Source organism: Saccopteryx leptura, chromosome 2 (genome assembly GCF_036850995.1).
Source record: "Saccopteryx leptura isolate mSacLep1 chromosome 2, mSacLep1_pri_phased_curated, whole genome shotgun sequence".
Lineage (NCBI taxonomy): Eukaryota > Metazoa > Chordata > Mammalia > Chiroptera > Emballonuridae > Saccopteryx > Saccopteryx leptura.
Window position 1 is genome coordinate 131,839,391 of NC_089504.1, and position 19,458 is coordinate 131,858,848.

Here is a 19,458-nt window from a genome sequence, read left to right on the forward strand (position 1 = left end):
CCCATTGCCATCACATTCTTGTTCATGTCTCTGAGTCTCATTTTATGTCCCTTCTATGTATGGATTCATATAGTTCTTAGTTTTTTTTCTGATTTACTTATTTCACTCCGTATAATGTTATCAAGGTCCATCCATGTTATTGTAAATGATCTGATGTCATCATTTCTTATGGCTGAGTAGTATTCCATAGTATATATTTACCAAAGCTTTTTAATCCACTCGTCCTCTGACGGACACTTGGGCTGTTTCCAGATCTTCGCTATTGTGAACAATGCTGCCATAAACATGGGGGTGCATTTCTCCTTTTGGAGCCATTCTATGGTGTCCTTGGGGTATATTCCTAAAAGTGGGATAGCTGGGTCAAAAAGCAGTTCGATTTTCAGTTTTTTGAGGAATCTCCATACTGTTTTCCACAGTGGCTGCACCAGTCTGCGTTCCCACCATCAGTGCAGGAGGGTTCCCTTTTCTCCACATCCTCGCCAGCACTTATTCTGTGTTGTTTTGTTAAATGAGCGCCATTCTGACTGGTGTGAGGTGATATCTCATTGTGGTTTTAATTTGCATTTCTCTAATGATTAGTGATGTTGAGCATTTTTTCATATGCCTATTGGCCATCTGTATGTCCTCTTTGGAGAAGTGTCTATTCATCTCTTTTGCCCATTTTTGGATTGGATTGTTTGTCTTCCTGGTGTTGAGATTTACAAGTTCTTTAAAAATTTTGGTTATTAACCCCTTATCAGACGTATTGTCAAATATGTTCTCCCATTGTGTAGTTTGTCTTTTTATTCTGTTCTTGTTGTCTTTAGCTGTGCAAAAGCTTTTTAGTTTGATATAGTCCTATTTGTTTATCCTGTCTTTTATTTCACTAAGTGGGCATTTTGACAACACGGCTTCTCCTTTGGCATGTTTAATTGTGATGTTTAACAAACATCCTTGCAGTTTAAGATGACACTTTTTTTTTTATAGGGACAGAGAGAGAGTCAGATAGAGGGATAGACAGGGACAGACAGACAGGAATGGAGAGAGATGAGAAGCATCAATCATCAGTTTTTCATTGCAACACCATAGTTGTTCATTGATTGCTTTCTCATATGTGCCATGACCGCGGGCCTTCAGCAGACCGAGTAACCCCCCTGCTCGAGCCAGTGAGTGACCTTGGGTCCAAGCTGGTGAGCTTTTTGCTCAAACCAGATGAGCCCACGCTCAAGCTGGCAACCTCGGGGTCTCGAACCTGGGTCCTTTTGCATCCCAGTCCGACGCTCTATCCACTGCGCCACCGCCTGGTCAGGCTAAGATGACACTTTTAAAATAAAATTCTCTCCTAATGATGACTTGAGCCCTGCCACTTGATGGGAGAATCAGCAGAACCTGTAGGATCTTATTCAGAATTGACATTGCTCTATTGTAATTTTGTTCCTGTTTATTTTTAAATTTTCTTTTTGTTTCACTGGAAAGGAAAGATGAGGCTCAGTTTTAAACGTTCAAAGTGTACAAGTTGCTTTGTTTCAATAAAACTAAATGTGGCCTGACTAGGCGGTGGTGCAGTGGATAGAGCTTAGGACTGGGATGCAGAGTACCCAGGTTCGAGACCCCAGGGTCGCCAGCTTAAGCGTGGGCTTATCTTGCCAGAACAAAAAGCTCACCAGCTTAGACCCAAGGTTGCTGGCTCAAGCAAGGGGTTACTCGGTCTGCTGTAGCCCCATGGTCAAGGCACATATGAGAAAGCAATCAATGAGCAACTAAGGTGCACAATGAAAAACTGATAATTGATGCTTCTCATCTCTCTCGTTCCTGTCTGTCTGTTCCTATCTATCCCTCTCTCTCTCTCTCTCTCTCTCTCTCTGTCCCTGTAAAAACAAACAAACAAACAAACAAAAAAAAAACTAAATGTGTACACACAAAAAAAAATGAAGGAAAAGGGGTTCAAGAACCTGAGCAGATCCATCATATCTGCCAGGCAAGTTTCAAAGCATATCCTGGCAATGTTGTCAGAACCCAAGGAACTTAATTATCCCATGTAGAACTAAATAGCAATAGCAAAGATCTATTTCTTTGCAGTAAATGGCAAATATTATCGTATCCCAGCTTCTTTCTTTCTCTATTGTGCAGGAAAGACCTTAAGAACACACTCAGAGTCAATCCAACCTGGAGAAAAGACATAAAATTAAAATGTTTTTAGAGGCCAGTTACCAACCTGACCATCTCAAGAATTCTAAATTGGGGTGAATTTATCAACCAATGTAACATAGTAGCCAAATGGCTGCAATGCCAAACTGAGGAGGAGATGCTGCAACACTGAATTAATGATCACATAGAATTGAAGTAGAGGACCCCAAAGTACTGATATGAGTGGTGAAGGGAGAGGATCTCTGATATGCCATACCAGTCATCAGCGCTATATGCACAGTTAGAACACATCACCAAACTGGTTTGTTTCCAACAGCTTGCAGCAACCAGAAACCTACAAAGCCTAGCTTACTTTGTAACAGACAACGCAAGTAAAAAACAATATATGATCAGTGGTATGTAACAGTGCAAAACCAACTTTGGAATTTCTATATAATTTTTAATAATTTAAGTGAATAATACTACTGAAGAATGAAAGTGTTTTAAGCCTCATCAAAGACAAAGTAGCCTGACCAGGCGGTGGCGCAGTGGATAGAGCGTCGTACTGGGATGCAGAGGACCCAGGTTGAGACCCTGAGGTCGCCAGTTTGAGCATGGGCTCATCTGGTTTGAGCAAGGCTCACCAATTTGAGCCCAAGGTCACTAGCTTGAGCAAGGGGTTACTCGGTCAAGGCACACATGAGAAAGCAATCAATGAACAACTAAGGTGTTGCAACAAAAAACTGATGATTGATGCTTCTCATCTCTCTCCGTTCCTGTCTATCTGTCCCTATCTATCCGTCTCTCTGAATCTCTCTCTGTCTCTGTAAAAAAAATAAAAAAATAAAAAAAAGACAAAGTAATTATGGAGCAATGTTAAAAAAAAAAAAAAAGACAAAGTAATTATGGAGCAATGTTAGCTATCCTTAACCTCCTGACAATGAAGACGAAGGTTCGTGAAGCACAAAGAACCTGCCAAAATCTAAACGCCTAAACTTTCAAGTATTCAAGAGTCTTTTAAATATGGCGGATAGCCCTGGCTGGTTAGCTCAGTCAATTAGAGTCATCCTGAAATACCAAGGTTGCGGGTTTGATCCCCTGTCAGGGTACATACGGAAAGCAACCAATGAGTGTACAACCAAGTAGCACAACAAATGAATTCTTCTCTCTCTTCCCTTCCTCTTTCTCTTTAAAGTCAATCAATCAAATAATAATAATAAATAAGACAGGTACTTGCTCTGACAAGTACAGATGTTCTGGCTGTGTTTATTTAATGACAGAAAGCTTCTGAATGAAAGGTAAAAAAATCATTTAGATGGTTTGCTTGCTTCCCAAGATTTACTTATTTGGAAACATCCACAAATAGTAAGAAATACCTAGCAGACTCTTAAGGTTTATCCACCCCATGGCTTTGGAATGCAACAGATACATGGAGTTTTACAGGACTTTTAAGCCTTTTGAAGAATTTCTGTTGTAAACCAAGGACTCTTCCACAGATCCCTATTCAATACATATTGGGAGATTGAATGAATAAGAAGTAATTAATGTACCTGACCTGTGGTGGCACAGTAGATAAAGTGTCAACCTGGAATGCTGAGGTCACTGGTTTGCCAGGCTAAGGCACATACTACAAGAAGCAACTACGAGTTGATGCTTCCCACTCCTGCTCCCCTCTCTCTCTAAAAATCAATTTTAAAATATCTTTTAAAAATTAATACTGCACGATTCCAAAGGTACTACTATCATCAAGAAATAAGGCGAAGAAATAAAAACATGTTCACATATTTGAAAAAGAATGTTTATAGCAGCCTTATTTATAATAACTCAAAACTGGAAACCCCCAAATATCTATCAGCTGGAAAATGGATAAACTACAATTTGTGATATAATTCATAAAACGGACTATTATTACTCAGTATTAAAAAAGAATACACTAAACATGACTGGATCTCAAAAACTTTACTAAGCTTAAGAATATAGATAGAGCCTGACCAGGTGGTGGCGCAGTGGATAGAACGTCGGACTGGGATGCAGAGGACCCAGGTTCGAAACCCCGATTGTCAGCTTGAGTGCGGGCTCATCTGGTTTGAGCAAGGTTCACTAGCTTGAGGCCAAGGTCACTGGCTTGAGCAAGAGGTCACTTGCTCTGCTGTAGCCCCTGGTCAACGCACATATGAGAAAGCAATCAATGAGCAACTAAGGTGTCACAACAAAGAATTGATGCTTCTCATCTCTCTCCCTTCCTGTCTGTCTGTCCCTCTCTCTGTCTCTGTCACACACAAAAAAGAAAAAGAATATAGATGGAAAAGAATACACATTTTATGGTTCCACTTACACAAAATCCAAGGACAGACAAAATTACAGTGATAGTATTCAGGAAGTTGCAGGGAGTAGGTGGTGGTACCTACAGGTTAATCAACTATAAAGGGGCATGAAGGAACTTTCTGGGATGATGTTTCAGTCTTTTATTCAGGGAGTTACATAGGTATATATGATCGTTGAAATTCACCAAACAGAACACCTAAGATCTTTATATTTTATTGTGTGTTAAAGATAAATCCATAAAAAAAATTAAAGCAAAGGCAAGAGAGCTGATGGGGATAAACATCATGACATCTTTCGGGTTCCAGTAATAACTGTCCTCAGGCATTTGAAAAAGTCAAGCTACCATTTATGCTCAAGAACCCACAATGACTTAACGCCTGTACTGTGAAATCCATATCCTGGTTCTGATCTCTATACAAAACCTCCGTGAACCTCTCACTTTCCACCCTACCAGATGATCTGCTCACTGTCCCACAGATCATTTGCTCTCCTATCTGCGTCTCCTTATGTCCATACCTTGCACATGGATCCTATTCACTTTTTTTCTCTGCCTTTCAAACCCATTTTAAATTAAGGAGGCTCTTGATTAATCCTAGCCTATCCGAGCATCCTATGTTCCCTCAGCTTTTATGTCCATTTATTTGACTGCTAATATGCTTTAATACATCCCACAGCAGAAGTAATTTTAATACAATGGACAGTATTGTGGCTAGAGATCCTTTTGTATTTCCTTGCAGAACCCAGTTGAGAACCTGCAGTTCCCAAATAATGAAATAAAAGAGAGAAAGAGATAAACAAAAGGGGGAAAAACATCGAAACAGAAAAAAAATAGAAACAAAAAAAAAGGTAAAAGAAAAAAAGCACCTGCATTTCCAACCCAGTCAGTGCAATGCAGATTATGAAAATTATATGGTATCTAGCAGAGGACAAATAGAAGTTTCTCCAAAGACCAACTAGAATGGGCCTAGGAGGCTGTTTGCTTTTCCTCTTTTAAGCACTAGATTAGTTAGCTCAACAGGGAAGGAAGTCATTTCCACTAAGATAGTAAGTGGCTGAAAACATGGTTTTAGCTTTTTCTGCTCAGACTTCCCTCCTAAACGGGCCAGTACTGCTCTAAGAGGCGTGGAGTCTGTTCCCAGCGCTCAGTTGGCCGTTTTACTGGGAGGACCCCATCCTGATGGAAGAAAGGGAAGCGGCAGCATTTAAGGCCGAGACACTTAAGCCTCTTCCTACATATTTACTCCTAATACGTATGCAGGAAGGCAAATTACAAACCCCGACGCTCACAACCACATATACACGTGCACGGCCAGACCCACAGAAGCATGCTTGTAGGTCCGCGCGCACCTGTTTAGTTTTCTGTGCTATAGATGCCCCCCATTTCACACCAGGTCGGTCCAGCGAGGCGTCCCATACCCCGGCACTGGGTTGGTTTACCAGGCCCGACCCAGCCCGAGGAGAGTGTTTCTTTATTGGGGGGAGGGGCAGTTCTTCCCTACTGGGCGGAAGCGGCGCGCGCCGGCAGAGCAGACTTAGCTTTCGTCCTGGGAACATCTGGAGGAGCTGGGAGGGGCGTGCATCCAGGGCGAACGTGGATTGGATGTACGGGAGGCGGGATCTAAGTGAGGGGCGGAGCTCCCTGGCCCCTTTAAAGCCTTGACATCAAGAGGCGGCCCCAGCACCCCCCCTTCCCTGCCCCTCTACCCCTTGTCCCTGAGCCACGGCAATGGGCTCGGCGGATCCGGCCTGTCCTGGTTCAGCTCAACACCTGATTTCGGTGAGTTCTGGCCTACTTGGGATTTGAAAGGCGGCGAGTGGTTGGGGGTCCGTAAGCCCCGCGTTGGAGGTGAGGGTTGTGAAGGGTAAGGCTCTTGTGGCAGCCTGGGTTCGGAGGGGGCCCCGCGGCTCCCTCGCGGACCTCGCTGCCTGCCCCTCCCTCCCGCCACACTCTTCCCAGGGGGTCTGGCTGGGACTCTGTCCACCCCCACCCCACCCCCTTCTGCCCCCCCCCCCCCGCCCCGCGCTATCCTCGCGCACACTCCGTGGCCCCGGAAGGGAAACTTTAGGGAAAGGGGGATGTTCCGGGGGCCGGTCTCCTTACCTCTTTGAAAGCACTGACCTTGCCCCAACTGCGCACCCCACCCTACCCGCATCCCACTCTCCGGGTGTCGCTTAGTGGGGCCGGGTTGTTGCGGTGGGGAGGCTCTTCCCAAAGCGCAGGCGCGGAGACGAGCCCCGGGCTCCTCTTCGCACTTAGCAGTTCCCGTGGCCTGGGGCGGTAGGGCGTGGGGGAGGTGGGGAGAGGAGAGATCAGGGCCTACGGGGAAAGATCCTTCGTGGCTTTGAGGGGCTGCAGATAAGAGGAGAGCAGCTTGATGTGCTGAACACTTTAAAAGAGAGGCTAAGGGAGAGAGAATGGCTGGTCAGGGAATGGGGCCGGGGCAGCGCCTGCAGAAAAGACTGGGTACTGGCTGCGGTGCCAGAAGAATGCCGAGAATGTATCTGTGCCCGACACTCCCCTGGCCTAGCCTGACTAGGAAAGCTGCTGTCCGAACCCCAGCCCCCATCTTCTTATCCTGGTTCCACCTTGGGTTAGGGTAGGTCCTAGGATAAGGATACAGCCCTGGCACTGCCCCAAGGGCACAGAGGGCCCTCACCTCCCACAGGCTTGTGTGTCAGCACTATCCACCCAGCCTGTCCAGCTGCTCTCTTTTAAATGCTCCCTTCCTGAGGAGCCAGGGGTCTTGAGGCTGATAAATTCCCTGGCTGTAAAGGCAGTTACTTGTATTCCCCCCCTACTCCTGCTCTCTGTCTCTGACAGGTCCTCTGCCTAAGCACAGTTGTCTACCAGAGGTAGTGATTGGAAGCAGAGGCCTGGGACATGGATGGTCCTGAGAGACAGGAAAGAGCAAGTCAATGTCGAACCATTCTGTGATCAGTACTTTTGGGGATAATGGACCTAGCCCAGTTGCCTTGTTGCAGATCCTTTTTTGCAAGATGTTATGCCAGCAGACTCAGAGACCCCTTGTCTGGCAAGAAGGGAGACCATAATAATTTACTTCTCCATGTTGGCCCCCTGTCTCCCTAAGAACAACCTAGGTTAATGTACTTCCTACCTGGGAGGAACACAAATATTCCTATCTGGGGAGATTCCCACAGAGTTCAACTTTGTTTTCAAAGTCTGTGGTCCGTGCCTGAGGTGGTGTCTGTCCTCAGGCATGTGGTGGCATGGACCTCCATCATTTTTCTCCAGCTCAGGCCTTCGGGAGAGTGAGAACCTGAAGAGGCAGGTGGCCTGGGCTACAGGGAAAAAGGCTCTTCCACAAGAGGCAGGTAGAAACCAATATGCGTGAGGACCATGCTGTTGTCACTATGTACTGAGTCAGGAGCTCTGGTCCATGTGCCTTTCTAGTTTGCTGTGTGACCTTGGCCAAGTCAGTTTGCCTCTCTGGGCCGATTTACCCCATCTGTACAATTCAGCAGTTGTTCTAGAAAGCTCTAGCATTCCTTTCCACTTTTGATACTGTGTGGTTCCACTGATGAACGAATCTGGAAGGGAGAAAGATTCCCTGGCAGAGTAGCTCAGTTTGGAGAGGTAGGTGTTGGGTGATGTGGTTCTAGATCTCACACCTAGGATTAGAGCCTTGGGTGGAGGAAAGTAAACTCCCTTATCTTGCCTAAGAGTAGCCTTTGTCCTGCTTACCCCTGGTGCCTTGGGTTGTGAACTCCTGCTAGCTGGGGTTTGGCCCACCCATCAAGGCCTCTGGTGAGACATCCTGGCGGGCCAGTCTTTGAATTGGGCCTGTGGGGAGGGATTGAGAAAGGAGGAGGCAGCCAAAGGCCAGCAGGGTAAGCAGATTCCCAGGAGACAGTTTGCATCTCAGCTGTTGGGACTTGTTTTAGGATCTTGGCCAAAGAGCACACTCATCTGCCCTCTTATGAGAGGAGAACAGGAAGGGCCCACTGTTGCCTGTTTCACTCCCTATCCTATTCATCTCACCTCTGCCCTCACCCAGCCCAGCTAGCCTCTCAGGCCCTGCCATGCCAGCCCAGCAACTGCAGAGAAAGGCTGCCTCTACCTCACCTTTCCTGGTCTCCTTCCATCTGGGGTTAGAGCTTTCTCAGGAGTCAGGCTCCCCAGATTAGGACTTGCTCTGTAGCCCAAGAACCAAAGGCCTTTATTTTCTCCTTATTTTCATCCTTGGTCTCCCAGGTGCTCAGTGGGATATTGAAGGAGAGGTGGTAGCTAGGCCATGGGATTAGTTAAATGTGAGCACATTCTCCTGCATTGCTCTTCCCTCTACTAGCCCCTCTGAGCCCTGCTGCCTGTGGAAATGAAGCTGCAGCAGGAAGTATTTAAGTTAGACCCCAAGAAAACCTTTCTCACTGCTAGGAGCCCCTGGAAGGGAGAATGGAAACTCCCAGGAAGGTCATTTTCCCAGAAAGTGGGTAATGGTAGAGTCCCTGTTAGAGTGAAGGATGCAGCTGTTGCTAGGCAGAGGCTGCTGTTCCCTCTTGGGGTGTGGCTGATGTTGGTGAGCCAGAGACCTCCTTAGAAGCAGGAGGAGGTAGGATCCTTGTTGAGTAGCTAAAGTGGAGTCCTGGGCCCCATCAGACCTGGATCACCAGACTGCATGTCTCAGAACAAATGCTGCTTCCCCTGCTTCCCCTGACTCCTCCCCTAATTTACCACCACCACTGTCTGCTGTGACAGTCCTCAACGGAACCTGGCAGGCTCCTCCAGCCCCAGTCTAGCTGCACTAATGGACTGATTGGATTTTCTACACTCTAGAGTTTGGGGTTTCTGATTGAACTTGCAAATTTATGTAAATCAATCTGAGATTCACCACCACATCAAAACAATATAGAATCACAGGCTGGAAGGAATCCTAGAGACAGTCTAGTCCAGTGGTCGGCAAACTCATTAGTCAACAGAGCCAAATATCAACAGTATAACAATTGACATTTCTTTTGAGAGCCAATTTTTTTTTTTTTTTTTTTTTTTGTATTTTTCTGAAGCTGGAAACGCGGAGAGACAGTCAGACAGATTCCCGCATGCGACCTACCAGGATCCACCCGGCACGCCCACCAGGGGCGATGCTCTGCCCACCAGGGGGCGATGCTCTGCCCTTCTGGGGCGTCGCTCTGCTGCGACCAGAGCCACTCTAGCGCCTGGGGCAGAGGCCAAGGAGCCATCCCCAGCGCTCGGGGCCATCTTTGCTCCAATGGAGCCTCAGCTGCGGGAGGGGAAGAGAGAGACAGAGAGGAAGGACGGAGGGGGGGGGGGTGGAGAAGCAAATGGGCGCTTCTCCTGTGTGCCCTGGCCGGGAATCGAACCCGGGTCCCCTGCACGCCAGGCCGACTCTCTACCGCTGAGCCAACCAGCCAGGGCTTGAGAGCCAAATTTTTAAACTTAACTATATGGGTAGGTACATTCCTTATCAAGGTAGAGCCTGCATGTAGTATTTTGTGGAAGAGCCACACTCAAGGGGCCAAAGAGCCGCATGTGGCTCGCAAGCCGCAGTTTGCCGACCAGGGGAGTCCAACGCCCTTGTGCTAAAAACAGGGAAACTGCAGTCCAGAGGGGAAAGTGATTCATACAGTGATGAGTGTCAGGCAGGGCTCTTGACTCTGGTCAAGTGTTTTCCATAGCACCATTCTGCCTTAATTTCTCATGTGTGAGGAAGCCTGACTGAATTTAAAGCAGAGAGGGCAGTTCTTGGACCTGCAGTTGTAGAGAGCTGGGCTCTAAGAGTGGCCGAGTATTATCTCAGGAATCTTCCTAGGGACTCTTGTCAGCTGTCTAATAAGTAGAAGTAAAACAACTTTAAATCCCTGCGAAGAACACCCTTAATATATTTCCCTAGACCCTGCCCTAGAAGATTAGGGGACAAGGTCATTGGTTGCTTCCTGGCTTGGCCCTTTCGATTTCCCTGGATCTGAGATTGCATCTGTTCCCAGGATCTCACAGGACCATAGGCTGTGGATAAATCTGCACAGGCAATGCCTTTACCCTTATATTCTCATTTGAGCCTCTGCTGCTTCCCTCTGTGGCCACCATGGGAAAAATCTTTGGTGTTCTATGACTCTTTGCCTACCCTCCACTCCCTCCTTGGAGGGCATAGTTCACCTGGGCCTCCTCTGCAGTATTTTGCATGATCAGCCCAAACAGGCCTTGCTGTAGGAAGGATCTCATTAAGATCAGTGCCAAAGATGGAAGGGGACTGCAGAGATGGGCTCAGCTTCCCAAGAAGCAGTCTCCCAATCCTTGCTGGGTTCTTGATCTGACCCACCCACCCAGCTGCAGGATGCCCCCCAGCTCCCACTTTATGGACTGTGCCTGTGGGATGGCGTTGTCTGGAGGGCTAAGCCCTTATTTACCCTACGGTGTCTGCTCATGTTGCAGAGAGATGGACATATTCAAAGCAGCTGTTGGCCTGCTTTGCAGAACTTTGAGATAGTGGGTGTATGGGTTCAAGATCAGAGTCCCTGGCTCTCAGGCAGGGCTACCACCAAGGCCCACTGCAACCTGGGGAGCGGACTTGGGACACACATCTAGAGTCTTCCCTTACCTCTCCAAACCCAGATCTGGCTGACTTTGCCCTTATCTTCAGAGTCCTCTTAAAACAACAGATATGGAGCTGGCACCTCTGTTTCTTCACTGCCCAGTGGCCCTGGCACTTGCATTTTTAGCTCTGTGTGAGAGGAAATCCTTCTCCCTTGGTCTCAGTTTCCCAGCCTGTGCTGATGGATTAATAACACATCATCATTGGGGTGTGGCACCTGCTTGATAATTACCGTTTTCCCAGCCCTGAGAGTTATGCAGATGAAAGAGGCCTGAGGAAGCCAGGCTATTATTAAGGTGAATTATCATTGCTGTTACTACTGATTCTAAAAATCCAGCAGCCACTGAGAAGAGCCCAGTCAGGCACCGCTCCCTGAACCTTATGCTAGTCCTCAAGCTCTGGGAACTCTTCAGTCCTCAATAAGCTTTTTTAAATATGTCTATACAGATTTTTTTAAAAGAGAGACAAACCCATTCTGCTGCTCATGCTCTGCCTGCAGGGCTTGGGTGGTGGGTGCTGCTTGGGAGATGGGTCTGCAGTTCTCAGTTGTCCCTCCCTAAAGACCCTCTGGATCGGGTAATAATGAGAGTTTTCCTAAACAGGACTGTGAGGGGTCCTGGAACTTCTGGGGTGCAGCTCTGGGGTTCTCAGCAGCTGTAGTTCCCAGGGGCTGATTCACTTCACTGCCACCTAGCTTGATGTGGGGGTTGTAATTGGCCCTTTTCTGTGAGGATCTGTTGAGACACCCCCAGAACCTGCCCACAGCAGCCCCAGGCCTGTCCAGGAGTCACTTATTCTACTTTACCCCGACCTGCCCCAAACTTTCACCTTGCCCAGCCTCTGCCCCTGCCGTTGCCCCTGACCCTGCTCCTGGCCAGAACCTGTTAGTCCGCTTCCCAAGAATCTAGAGTGAACTCTTATCCAGGCAGAAGTGGCCCTGATCAACTTGTGAATAATTTGGTGCTCCTGTGCCACACCACAGTCAGGGCGGGAGGGCCTTTCTCCTAGCCCAAGGAGACATTTCTGGGAAGAAAGGGAGTGGAGACTCTGGTGTCCCTTGGCCAGAGTCTCCAGCTTATCTGGCCAGACCTCCTCGCCCCTCCCTGTTCCAGGGGCCTGGTTCCTACTTTCTAATAGGAGAAGAGAGTCGATAGCCCCAGCTGAGAGGGGCTTTAGAAATCACCTGGCACATGGTTATACCTTCTAACATTTTTAAAAAGTATTATTGGCCTGACCTGTGGTGGTGCAGTGGTTAAAACATCGACCTGGGAATACTGAGGTCACCAGTTCAAAACCCTGGGCTTGCCTGGTCACATATGGGAGTTGATGCTTCCTGCTCCTTCTCCCTTCTCTCTCTCTCTCTCTCTCTCTCTCTCTCTCTCTCTCCCCCCCCCCGTCCCCTCTCTAAAAATTAATTTTTAAAAAGTATTATATTTTATTTTTCACCAGATTTCTAAATTTTTTTTTACCTAGTCCAAAAATCAGAATGAGGCCCTGGCCGGTTAGCTCAGTGATAGAGCGTCGGCCTGATATGCAGGAGTCCCGGGTTCAATTCCCGGCCAGGGCACAAAAGAAAAGCGCCCATCTGCTTCTACACCCCACCCCTCTCCTTCCTCTCTGTCTCTCTCTTCCCCTCCTGCAGCCAAGGCTCCATTGGAGCAAAGTTGGCCCGAGTGCTGAGGATGGCTCTATGGCCTCTGCCTCAGGCGCTAGAATGGCTCTGGTTGCAAAAGAGCAACGGCCCAGATGGGCAGAGCATTGCCCGCTGGTGGGCGTGCCAGGTGGATCGCAGTCGGGCGCATGCAGGAGTCTGTCTGACTGCCTCCCCGTTTCCAACTTCAGAAAAATACAAAAAAAATTTAAATAAATAAATAAATATTAAATAAAAATAAAAAACAAAAATCAGAATGATACAAAAAGCAATACATTGAGAAATCTTGCTTCCACCTCCACTCCCTTCTATAGATAATCTCTTATTGGTTTCTTACCTATCCCTCAAGAGTCTCTTTAAAGAAAAACAAATATGGCCTGACCAGGCGGTGGCGCAGTGAATAGAGCGTCGGACTGGGATGCAGAAGGACCCAGGTTTGGGACCCCGAGGTCGCCAGCCTGAGCGCGGGCTTATCTGGCTTGAGCCAAAAAAAAAAAAAGCTCACCAGCTTGGACCCAAGGTCACTGGCTCGAGCAAGGGATTTCTCGGTCTGCTGAAGGCCCGCGGTCAGGGCACATGTGAGAAAGCAGTCAATGAACAACTAGGGAGTCCCAACGAAAGACTGATGATTGATGCTTCTCATCTCTCCGTTCCTGTCTGTCTATCCCTCTCTCTGACTCTCTCTCTGTCGCTGTAAAAAAATAAAATAAAAATAAATTTAAAAAAAAAAAGAAAAACAAATACGAATATGTATTTTTCTTCCCTTTTACCCAAAAGATAGCATATAGCATATACTGTCTTCCTCTGTCACCTTACCTATTGGCAACATCTGGGTGTGCATAAATTTCTCCTGGCATCTGTCAGTTTCTGACCTTTACCACTTACCCTAGGATCCCCCAGTCAACTCCAGGCCATGAGGAGTGTTCATTCATTTTTGTATACTGAATTTCATTCAGATACCAGGGATAGGCCAAAGCCAGCCTCTGAGGAATTTTCAAGCAATGGTCAACACATTCATTTGGTCAGCACTTGAGTATGTGCTGGCTGCTGTGCTAGATCTGGGGTAAAATATTCATCAGAAAAACCCACATTACTCAAATAACTATTTTTTTTTTTTCTGAAGTTGGAAACGGGGAGGCAGTCAGACTCCCACATGCGCCCAACCAGGATCTACCCGTCATGCCCACCAGGGGGCGATGCTCTGCCCATCTAGGGCGTTGCTCTGTTGCAACCAAAGTCATTCTAGTGCCTGAGGCAGAGGCCATAGAGCCATCCTCAGTGCCTGGTCCAACTTTGCTCCAATGGAGCCTTGGCTGCGGGAGGGGAAGAGAGAGACAGAGAGGAAGGAGGGGGGGAGGAGGGGAGAAGCAGATGGGCGCTTCTCCTGTGTACCCTGGCCGGAAATTGAACCCAGGACTCCTGCACGCCAGGCCGACGCTCTACCACTGAGTCAACCAGCCAGGGCTTCAAATAATTAAACAGTTAAAGAATTATGGCTATGATGAAGGCTACAAAGAAAGAACATAGCCTGACCAGGCGGTGGCGCAGTGGATAGAGCATCAGACTGGGATGCAGAGGACCCAGGTTCGAGACCCCAGGATCTCCAGCTTGAGCGTTGGCTCATCTGGTTTAAGCAAAGCTTACCAGCTTTGACCCAAGGTCTCTGGCTCAAGCAAGGGGTTACTCGGTCTGCTGTAGCCCCACGGTCAAGGCACATATGAGAAAGCAATCAATGAACAACTAAGGTATCGCAAGGAAAAACTAATGATTGATGCTTCTCATCTCTCTGTGTTTCTGTCTGTCTGTCCCTATCTATCCCTCTCTCTGACTCTCTCTCTGTCTCTGTAAAAAAACACACCAAAAACCTGACCAGGCGGTGGTGCAGTGGATAGAGCGTCGAACTGGGATGCGGAAGACCCAGGTTCGAGACCCCGAGGTCACCAGCTTTAGTGTGGGTTCATCTGGTTTGAGCAAAAATTCACCAGCTTGGACCCAAGGTCGCTGGCTCAAGCAAGGGGTTACTCGGTCTGCTGAAGACCCATGGTCAAGGCACATACGAGAAAGCAATCAATGAACAACTAAGGTGTCACAATACGCAACGAAAAACTAATGATTGATGCTTCTCATCTCTCTGTTCCTGTCTGTCTGTCCCTGTCTATCCCTCACTCTGACTCTCTGTCTCTATAAAAAAATAAAATAAATAAATAAAATTTAAAAAAGAACATATACTGTAAGCATAAGTAATCAGACCTGGCCCACCTTCTTGGGGGCCAGGGTGGGGGGTGAAGTAGTGCAGGAGTCTGGAGCCAGGACTGCAGATATGATAACCACAGGACCTGGACAGCTGGATTTCTCAGCTTGATTTCAGTGGCTTCTCTCTCCCCCTCCCCCAGTCTGTGCCCCTTCTTTTTTTCTGTGTCTAACATGAAACCCCCATCTCTGCCAGATGGTATTGATAATGCCTCTTGCCCCCCACCACCCCCAGCCTTCTCTTTCCCTAGCCCTGGGCCTTCAGCCTCCTTAAGCTGGAGCCTTCCTTTCCACTGTAGGCTGAGGGGAAGTTGGGGGGTGTTTGCTTCTTTCTTCCTCTGTAGACGGCATCTCACTTCCTGTCCCTGGAGCTAAAAGAAGGCCAAAGCTCTTGGCTTTGCTGTCCCTTCCTCTCCACCACCCCGCCCCCTGCTTTTGTGGGAATCTTGTGGGCCCTGTAGAAGGAAGGCAACATCAAAGCCACTGGATTCTCCCCAAAGGCACTGCTGAACTCCCCGCTCCCACCCCCCTACCACACACAAGGGGGCCTGTCTTTTCAGCTGCAGTTCCTTTCCAGACTGACCTCATCCTTTTCTTCTATGACCTGCAGGGAGAAAGGAATCAGAGACCTCACCCCATTTTACAGATAGGAAAACTGAGTCCTAGAGGGTTTCTGGGCTTCTCCTAGGGTCATGCAGTATGGCTGAGTCAACCCTGGAGCTGCCTGGACACAGAAGGCACTTAGCCAGCACCCTCTTGTTCCCTTTGAAGAGAGAGGCCAGGATATGAAGCTTGAGGGAGTGAGCACTGGAGGCTGAGCACGGGGGCTTGGCGGGACATATGTCATGCTCTCCTGGGCCAACAAGCCATGCAGCCTCCCAGGCCCTTTTTTTCTTGGATACGAGAGCAGATAAATGACTCTCTAATAGTCAGCTCAGCTAATGCCTCCAGGAGTTTCTCTGCCTTGAGTCCTTATGTGGGACCCAGTTTAGGTCTCTGGTTATGCCTAGGATGTTGAAAAGATGCTGACTCCTATTCAGTCAGGGACAAGGAGAGGAGTTGTAACTGGCATGGGCCAGGGGACCAGGAAACACCTTCAGATGTCCTTTGATCCAGCTGTTCTGAGTCATTCTGCTTCCATATACACCCAAAGAATTCTGCCTCCTTATTTCTCCTGCTTGGGATGACCCCTTCCCTTTTCCTTGTACCTATATCCTACCCACATCTATAAAAGCTCAGTTTACTTGATGCCCCAAATTCTGAAAAACTCTCCCAGCTTCAGCTTAATATTTCTCTCCTGATTTTTAAAGTTCTCCAAGACTTCTCATGTGGAACTTCCTTCACATAGGTATTTACTCATATGGCTTATGTTCCCTACTCACTGAAAGCCCTAAGAAACCTAAGAGCTGACCCATCTCTGAACTGCCCCCTAGTACTTAGCTTATGCCTCATGCGGAGTGATCTGTCCAGAAATATCTCTAGATGGGAATAATTTAATCCCATTTGCCAGGGGGAGTCACTGAGGTCTGGGAATGAGTTGAAAGCTTGGAAAAGGTCGTATCAATGTCAGGGACAAATCTAAAAATGCCCTTTGTTCACCTCTTGGTATGGTTTGTCAATGGGACCTCAGAGCCATTTGGGTGGGAGATAGTTGGGAGTCTTTGGGGAAACCTGATGAGGCTATTGTACATACTCACCTGTCCCTTTTTTCTGGTCATTTTCTGCCAAGAATTGAAGAGATCATCAGGTCCAGGCCTTGACAGTGCACTGTACTGGCAGAGTGTAGGGGGATACAGATATAGCCAGGGAGCCCCTTCTAACAATATGGCAAGCCCCCTCTCCCTCACTGGGGAGTACTAGAGAGAAAGACACATTACAGTGTGAAAGACTGATCTGCAAGAAGCACTTTAAGAAGAAAGATCAATGTGGGCTATATGAGTCCAGGTCGGGTTTTCAGAAGAATTGTTCTGGGGCCAGACCAGGGCAGGACTGCCAGAGGGGTGTTGAAGGCTTTGGTCTGTCCCCCACATAGCAGGAGGTCCTGGGAAAATATGAAGTGGGAAGGGCAGGATCAGATCTCCAGTTTAGAAAAAAGATTGCTCTCGTAGAGCTCCTCGGGAAGGTGGTTATGGCAGGGAGAACACACGATAAGCTGGAACGTCTTATGGTGCAGAAAGTAAGCAAATGGTAAAAAATAATATGTGCCTTTACTGGGCAAGCCCAGGGTTTCTAACCAGCAACCTCAGTGTCCAGGTCGACACTTTATCCACTGCGCCACCACAGGTCAGGCAAAAAATAAAGAAATTCTTTAAAATGGAGGCATGTTGGCCCTGGCTGGTTGGCTCAGTGGTAGAGCGTCGGCCTGGCGTGCAGGAGTCCCGGGTTCGATTCCCGGCCAGGGCACACAGGAGAAGCACCCATCTGCTTCTCCACCCCTCCCCCTCTTCTTCCTCTCTGTCTCTCTCTTCCCCTCCCGCAGCCAAGGCTCCATTGGAGCAAAGTTGGCCCGGGCGCTGAGGATGGCTCTATGGCCTCTGCCTCAGGCACTAGAATGGCTCTGGTTGCAACAGAGTGACGCCCCAGATGGGTAGAGCATCACCCCCTGGTGGACGTGCTGGGTGAATCGCGCATGCGGGAGTCTGTCTGACTGCCTCCCGGTTTCCAACTTCAGAAAAATACCAAAAAAAAAAAAAAAAATGGAGGCATGTTGAAAGGATATAGGAGCTTACCTGAAAGAATCTCATTGGCCAAAACTGAAATTTAGGCAGTAAAATAAATGTTAATATTGGGTTATAATCCAAAGAATAAGATAAATATCCATGAGCCCATACTAATATAAATATGTAACTAAGTAGATAAGTAGGAGTGAAAGGAGAGCTCTTCCTTTCAGAAAACTTCCAACTAACAAATGTATAAAGAATGAGGGAAATTGAAGATTATTAGATCACCATAGTAAATGTTGCAAGCAAGATTGACTAAAAATTTAAGGAGAAACAGGACATTTGCATGGTCATGAAGTACTGCCCTGCAAATATGTATTAATACATATTTATTAACTACAAAAGAAAAATAATAACTTTACAGTGGAGAAACCCAGTAGTAGACACCGCCTAACCAAGTGATCAAGGTTAACATCACCTATATCCCCTGATATGCACTGAGAAGGGCACATCACCTATATGGTATGCTTTTCAAACATCCATAAACTCAACCAAATTGGAGAAAACATCAACCAAACCCTTTTTAGGGAACATTCTCCAAAATACTGACCAGTTCTTTTTCAAAGTATCATGGTCATAAAAGACAGAGGCTGGGAACTACTGTATCATGAATTACAGGAGACGAAGAGGCATAGTGATTAAGTACCATGTGGGATCCTGGGTAGGGTGTTGGGACAAAACATCAGTGGAAAGAGCATCAGTAGACAAACTGGTTAAGGTCTGAATCACGTCTGTGGTTTCATTTTTTAAAATTGCTGCTGCTTAAGAAAGATGCAGAACAGTAAGAACATGGTATTATGTTTTTAAAAAATGAAATACACACACACACAAATAACACACACAGAAACAAGTGGAAGATGGCTGGGGGGAGAAGAGGAGCATTATAGACAGGGGGAAAGTCATCCAGGAGGAAGTAAAAGGTTATCAAGAAAGTGAGTCTGGCCTGTGGTGGCACAGTGGATAAAGTGTCAACCTGGAATGCTGAGGTCACTGGTTCAAAACCTCGGTCTTGCCTGGTCAAGGCACATGCAAGAAGCAACTACGAGCTGATGCTTCCTGCTCCTCCCTCCTGCCTTTCTCTCTCTCTCTCCTCTCTGTACAAAAAATAATAATAATAACATTTTTAAAAAAGTGAAAAGACAACCCACAGAATGGTAGTAAATATATCTGATAATCTTATATTTTGTATTCAGAATATAGAAAGAATTCTTACAACTCCATAAGAAAAAGACACATAACCCAGTTTTAAATGGACAAAGGATCTAAATAGACATGTCTCCAGGAAAGATATACAAATGGCCAATAAACATATGAAAAGATACTCAATATCAGGGAAAAATAGAAATCAAAACCATAATACGATATCATTTCACACTTACTAGAGTGACTAGAATCAAAAATCAGACAATAGCAAGTGGTAAGGATGTGAAGAAATTAAAACCCTTATATTCTGTTGGTAGGATAGTAAAATGGTATATCCATTTTAGAACAGAGTTTGAAAATTCCTTAAAAAGTTAAACCAAATGTTATCATAAGACTCAGCAATTCCACTCCTAGGTACATACTCAAGAGAAATGAAAACATACATCCACACAAAATATACATGAATGCTCAAAGCAACATTATTAATAATAGCCAAAAAGTGGAGAAAGCCCAAATGGATAAACAAATTATGGCATATTCATACAATGGGATATCATTTAACCGTAAAAAGAAATGAAGTCAGTCACAAAAGACCACTTATTTTATGGTTCTATGCATATGAGATATTCAGAATAAGGAACTCTATAGAGACAGAAAATAGATTAGTGTTTGCCTAGGGTCGGGGGTGAGAGGGAAC

At 46.8% G+C, this 19,458-nt stretch overlaps 1 protein-coding gene, 1 long non-coding RNA gene and 1 other non-coding gene across 7 annotated transcripts in view; all 3 read left to right on the top strand.

The window, feature by feature from the left end:
* LOC136394926 (uncharacterized) overlaps positions 1 to 19,458 on the top strand; it is a 199,618-nt gene that overhangs the window by 120,285 nt on the left and 59,875 nt on the right. The window lies entirely within an intron of this gene.
* The window catches only part of NCKAP5L (NCK associated protein 5 like), a 72,732-nt gene that overhangs the window by 26,791 nt on the left and 26,483 nt on the right, over positions 1 to 19,458 (top strand). For 2 of the 5 annotated variants that reach the window (XM_066368765.1, XM_066368766.1), the window contains exon 1: positions 6,100 to 6,208. The exons of 2 other annotated variants lie outside the window; for them this stretch is intronic. The gene's annotated coding sequence lies outside the window, so the exon portion shown is untranslated. Of the gene's footprint in view, positions 1 to 6,099; positions 6,209 to 19,458 lie in introns of those variants that run through there. One more of the 5 variants, XM_066368764.1, reaches the window with a different exon arrangement.
* Positions 12,489 to 12,564, top strand: TRNAI-GAU (transfer RNA isoleucine (anticodon GAU)). The gene has a single exon. It is a non-coding gene; the product is annotated as a tRNA-Ile (tRNA).